This window comes from Anthonomus grandis, unplaced genomic scaffold (genome assembly GCF_022605725.1).
Source record: "Anthonomus grandis grandis unplaced genomic scaffold, icAntGran1.3 ctg00000632.1, whole genome shotgun sequence".
Lineage (NCBI taxonomy): Eukaryota > Metazoa > Arthropoda > Insecta > Coleoptera > Curculionidae > Anthonomus > Anthonomus grandis.
Window position 1 is genome coordinate 32841 of NW_026088556.1, and position 6563 is coordinate 39403.

Below are 6563 nucleotides of genomic sequence, written 5' to 3' on the forward strand. Positions count from 1 at the left end.
ACGGCTAAAAGAACCCGATTTGGTAAAAGATATGCACATATTCGGATTCTCCAGAGTCTCTGGAATAATTCCGTACCAATTTCAGGAAGTTCTGAGCTATTTTAAGCATTTTATCAATGAAATTAGGAAGCAAGTCCGAGCCAATTCATCCACGTTGACGTCATGCTGTCAAAACGTAAAAGTCAGCCGTAAAAGTCGGCATTAAAATCGCGCGTAGACGTCAAAATCGACCATTTTCAGAGGATGATTTCGGGTATAAAAAAAGGTTTTTACCTTATGATTTGTACATGGAAAAATAGTTTAAAGCCTTAGGAACAGTTTAACATCAATTCTGGACCGATTCCAATCGGTTTTAGTAGTTAAATTTCGATTATAAAAAGGGTCTTTTTTCGGCGAAAATCGCCGTTTTCGTCGCCACGGAGACGCGGCCATAGGCGACTTCGAGATTTCATCAGTGTGCAGGGTGATTTTTAGCGATTTTTCGTGCTTGGGACTTTTTTGAAATAAAAATACTTTTAGGGTACTTGCAATAATAGCGAAAAAATGAAATTTTAGTATGTTATAGTAAAATGAATGGCGCATCCTCTCGATTGGTTTTAGTTTTTCTATCACATACCGGGTGCGCACAATTAATTTCCAAAGTCAAAAAATGTTAAAAAATTCATAACTCAAAAACGGTTTTACTTAGAAGTACGGTTGAAATTGCAAAAGATTCTGCTTATCACACGCTACAAACCGCCCATAAGCCATTTGGCTCTAAGTGGTGCCACTAAAAAGTTATTAAGGCTGGAAAAAAAAATATGTGAAAAAGGGTATTTTGAACTGAGCGCTGCTCACCCTGTATAAATGATAGCGTTAAACTTAATACACCGTTTTATTCGGAAAGGATGCAGGTTTAATTAATCCAAATGAAATTTTTTAAAATTTTGCACCATAAAAATTTTACACAGAAAAAACTAAAAAAAATCAATTTTTTTGGGTTTTTTTGATTTTTTTCCCAAAAAAAAAGATTTTTTCAAAAAAAGTCCTTAATAAAAATTGTAGTTCTCGATAAGGCAAACATATCTTCTGTGAGTCATTATTTCCGGAAAACAACTGTTAAACCGTCAGAGGGCCTAGAATATCACTCATGTCTGAAAGTTTGGACGTTAAAAAAAAATACTTCCCGTGTGCTGAGAATAACCAAAAACTATACAGATAAGTAGCTCATGAACTCTAATCGATCCGTTAAATTTCATAACATTCAAAGAACCGTTGCGACCTGTATCGAATTCCCATTGAAAAAATTGGACAAAAAAAATTTTTTGACTTTGAAGGCGTCTTAGTCCTAAACAAAAAAACAAATGAAAATTTGTAAATAATCAGATTAAAGCCTCATATTTTTAGATTATAAAAAGGTAAAAATCACTTCTCTACCCTAATTAGAAAAAAAGTTATAAGCACTTTTATCCGTCGAGTCCCGAGGTCGTGCGAAAACTCCCAAAAAGAAGCGGCCCTCTATAAGAGCTACGCTCTTATAACAAGTACGAGCTTCGCTCGTACTTTGATCAGTTGGGACCAGTAGAAAAGCTTTTGGTCAGAGGAAACTAATTCAAAAAAGAATTAAATTTATTAGAGATTGTTTAACAGGTGCTGCCCCGGCAACGCTGTGAGCTTAACGACCATTTGTTTTTACGGTTTTTGGGGTATCATGCTTCTAAGAATCATGATGTGATAAGAGCTCCGCTCTACTCTTTTCATTCAGCCGTCTCCCTTCAAAGATTGCCGATCCAAGAGACAAGCAACTCGTTAAACAGCTGCTCTAAAGATTTTGAATGAGCCATCTGTGTAGATCCTCGAGCAATGAGTTGTGTATTCTCACTATTCACCTTTTCTCTAAATTCTTCCCTTGAAAACCAACCGATGTATTTCATTATAATCTCCTCTTATTCTAGGTCCAATACACCATAATTTGCACTATTTTATTGTTATCATTAGTTTTCCTGCATTCTATTGAGAGCATTGGTGTTTCTTTTTTTTTCGATTCAGGATATGTGTAGGTAGTGTTCTCTTATACATTTCGATAGCTTTAATGCATTTTTCAAGCAAAAAATTGAGAGTCAAATGCAGTCATACAGGAGGATGAAGGTTGGTGAAAACTTCTAGGTCTAGGTCACACCTGATAAAGATATTTTTTATTGCGATGAGAGTAAGTACGCTGAAATAAATAATAAGACTCTAGCACACACTTATGCATAATATATCAACCCTTTGTAAAAATTCAATAATTTTACCTAAATAAAACAAATTTTTGGCAAATCATGTTTCATAAAAGCCTGCATTGAAATATTTCAAACTGGTTTTGCCATATATCTTTTCTAATATCCTTTACTTTATATTGGCCTTTATATTAAGGTCAATACAATGAAATATGCAAATGATAATCAGAAACGGAATAAGGAATACAATAAACCATTAACGGATTGAATCGGAGCTACAGAAGCCGAGATATTAATGAAACATTGGAAAAAACAAAAGAAAACATGTTTTTTCCCACTATATCACTTTTTTTTTCTTAAAATGGCTATTGACTAATTTTAATGTAAGCCCTAAACAGATAATTTCTAGTAAAAAAAACCAAAGAAACACATTTTGTTCGAAAATCGACAGGGAAGGATTAAAAAAGGTTATAACCGATTTGACTCTAAAATGAACAGAAAACCTATTTATTTGCATTTTTCAATTCTCGAAAAAAGTCCGTGTTCAAGATGAACATTTTTTCAAAATATGCTCCCAATTCAATTTTTTTATTGGTTCAAGATCATTCAAAAAATAGTAAAAAAGCTTATTGACAAATTTTTTTACAATTTATGGGAGTGCCACAATAGAAAAGGAAAAGATTAGACCGTATAATAATCTGTGTATTAGGATTGGATAAAAGAATTCTTACGTTGACTGTTCTATTTTCCATTTTCATTTTGAAAGTCAATTAGGTAAATGGAAAGATGAATAGAAGCTAAAATTAAGCTAGTAAAATAAACCATTGAAATAAAATAACCGTCACTTGCTTTAACAACCCCTGCAATGAAATTTATCTACTAAACTTACCCTATGTCGCCCAAACCCTAAATTGAAAAAAACAATTAGAACTAGGTATATGAATTTTGCTGCCAAAATATTAAATTATATAATTTATCAAACCGACCGTGAAAAAATAAATTTTAGTGCGCCCATGACATGCCAAGCTCAAACAGCAATGCTCAATGACATCTGAATTTGACAAGTCAGTTAAATTCAGATGTCAATGTCAACCCAACAAAACAATAACATAATTCACCTTGAGAAATTATTATTTTTTAACTAATATTTATTGGAAAACTTCAACACAAATTATTTGCTAAATAAAACTGATAAAAATCTCATAACTTCATTCAAGTTCGCATATATTTTGCCTGTGTGGCCTTTGTTTTGTGTACCTAGAATTATTACAAGGTATGATTTGTTTTCATCCTGGTCAACAATTTAACAGCTATGGGACCCATTTGTTGTAGGAGAAGAATTGCATGTTTTAACTGCTGATTAGACTACACAACCAGAAATAAATAAGCTAAATGAAGTATGTTAGGATACCCCAGAGATCATGAAATGTGTTTGATAGGGCTCAGACCATGCACTTAAGGACATCCGTCAAGAAATCATTGAGATTCTACCATATTGATGAAATTGGGAAACCAGGAAGAACTGCCTGTCTTTACTGTTGGTTAGAGTACACAGCCAGAAATAAATAAGCTACAGGAAGTATGTTAGGATTCCCCAGAGATCATGAAATGTGTTTGAAGGGATATGAATCAGCTTTTTTGTTGTGAGTAAAACGGAGCAATATTTTAATAAAGTTTTACTTATTACTGGATTGTTTCACCAGAAGATAATTTATATACTTTGTGTTGTCTCAATGAAATATGCATATCTAATTATATATACTTTATTTGTTTCAGATCTTGAATAGGCAAAATGGCACGAGAATCTTCCAACTGGACCCAAAGTCTCTATTTTTGGTTAGAAAATAAAACTTATTTAATGTTTATGTTCCATGACCTGTTTATTGTTTTATTAAATTTTGTCATACAGTTATTTAGTTTTAATAATTAAAGAGAAAGTTGTTGTTGTTTTTTTTTTTGAAGATTCCATTCCTTAAGGCATAAACCACATTATGCTCTTCTATGCAGTTATTACCATATGATTGTTATCCATTTCATACACATGTTTAATTTTAAAATTTCATATAATAAATAGTTTTGACAATCTACCCTCATATAAAGCAGATATTATTGGAACAGTTTTCTATGAGCTACTGTCTATATGTGGCGATCAGTTTAAATTTGTACATACACTTAATCAGAAATATTTCATAGACAGTATTTATACCTGAATGTTCTTACATACTTAACTAAAGGAGTGCTTTATTCTTTTGCTTAATCATAATATATCTTGTTTAATCAATGTTTTTAATTTATTTAGAAAGTCATTTCAGATATGTACTTAGGTCATTCATAAGTTACAATGCCTTGCAGAAAAGCAAACATATCTGGTTTCTAAATTGGTACACTGGCTGAAAGGGAGGACAAGAGAACTCCAAAGACTAACCCTTTCAGCACACTTACAAGTATCTTTTAGTTTCTCATAATGCTCTCGGTCAATTAAATATTTATTTATTCATTTATTCAATCAATATACGGGAAACCCCATTTTACAAAAGATTTGGTTACAATATTAAATAAAGTAAAAGATGTATAATTAACATAATAAAAGTACTCTCACGAACATAATTAGACAGTCTTCAAAACATATACACAAGAAATAAACACAATAAGAAAACAATAAATTAAAATATTTGACCCAGTTGACCAATAAATCCAGTGAGCTTGCAAATGGATCAAGTTCAGGGTGAGAGTTTAAATAGGCAAGACTACGACAGATTGGAGAATGTAAAGAATAGTTGGAGTGACAGATTGGTAAAGCAAACAGTTCATGTCTCCTTTAAATGAAAGCTGTTGATGAGAGCAGGGCAATCAATAAGCCCATGAATAACCTTATACATAAAGCTGAGGTCACTTTGAATCCTTCTAGATTCCAACGATTGAAGTCCCAATATTGCCTCCATGTCAAGTAGGTTATCCTGCATATTCAACTTGTAGGAACAGTACTGGGTAAACCTCTTTTGGACTCTTTCAGGTTGCATTTTGTGACAATTATAAAAAGGAGACCAAATGATCGAGGCATACTCTAAATGACTTCTAACCAATGAACAATAAAGTATCTTCAAAGTAGATATAGACATGTCACGACAAGTTCCTAAAACAAAACCTAACATCTGAGAGGCCTTCCCCTCCACAAGATCACAGTGTTCCCCAAATTTGAGCTGAGTATCAAAGACTACTCCTAAATCCTTTATTGAGTCAACAGAACTAAGTACTATGTCTTCAATAGTGTATATATTAATCATTTTATTTTTAAGTCTAGAGAATCCAATTGAGTAGCACTTATTTACATTTAAAGAGAGATCATTCATATTAGCCCACTTTATAAAAAAATATGTTAAATCATTTATAATATTTTCACTAGATTAGCTATTTTACAGTTTTATTTTCCAGTAGAAGAAGGACATGAATACTTACACAATTCTCTTAAATATTCCAAGTTAAAGGAAAAAACATTCAATATTATTTAAATCTTTTTTTTTTTTGTAAGTAGAAGTCAATTGTTGAAGTGGAGTGGCTATAATATAGTGGGTTGGGAAGACTTTTCTCGACAAATGAAAATGCCAATCTTTTGTCAAGAGGTATGCATTTTGATGAGTTGATGTTTGTTGCATCATCATCAGACTCTAACACTACATAGCTGTAATGTTTACATGAAAAACCAGGAAGTTTTTCTGCCCTTCCCAACCCACTATATTTTAGGTAGGTAAAATAAATGGTGGCCACAGTTAAATAATTAAGTAAAATCATCTTTATTTCAGAAACACTTATGTTACACTTACACATCACTTTATCTGATAGAAAAGAGAGATTTAACAAAAATAGCTGTTCTTTCACCTAATTTAAACATAAACACAATTTATTCATGCCATATACACAAAGGAGCTCACATATGTCACAGAGAAAATCTTTACACTTCTTAATATTATTAATAATCAAAGGATTTAAAGCCTAAAAGTTTTATATTATAATTACATATATGAGAAATCATCGTTTAGAAATTCTTGTATTGAGAAAAAACATTTTTTCAATAAATATTGTTTTATAGTAAATTTAAATTGCAGTAAAAAACTTAGCAGTTTAATGGTAGCAGGGAGAGCATTATAGAGTTTGGGACCATAGAAAGAAACCCCACACATACCCTTGTGTATCCTATAAGATCTGTATATATATATGTTCTCTATTTCTCGTAAAATGATCATGTACATTTTTGTTTGTGGAGTAATCGCTAATATGTTATTTAATATGTACCAAACTGTGTAATATATAAATACTTCTCTGTAAGGAAACTATCTTTGGTACTGAAGTAATAAAGAATATTAAACA

General features: G+C 31.8%; 1 long non-coding RNA gene across 1 annotated transcript; it reads left to right on the forward strand.

Moving 5' to 3' along the window:
• Window positions 1-3321: 3321 nt before the first annotated feature.
• On the forward strand, window positions 3322-4140 carry LOC126749737 (uncharacterized). Its single transcript, XR_007665291.1, has 3 exons — window positions 3322-3471; window positions 3531-3841; window positions 3975-4140. It is a non-coding gene; the product is annotated as an uncharacterized LOC126749737 (long non-coding RNA).
• The last annotated feature ends 2423 nt before the right edge of the window (window positions 4141-6563 follow it).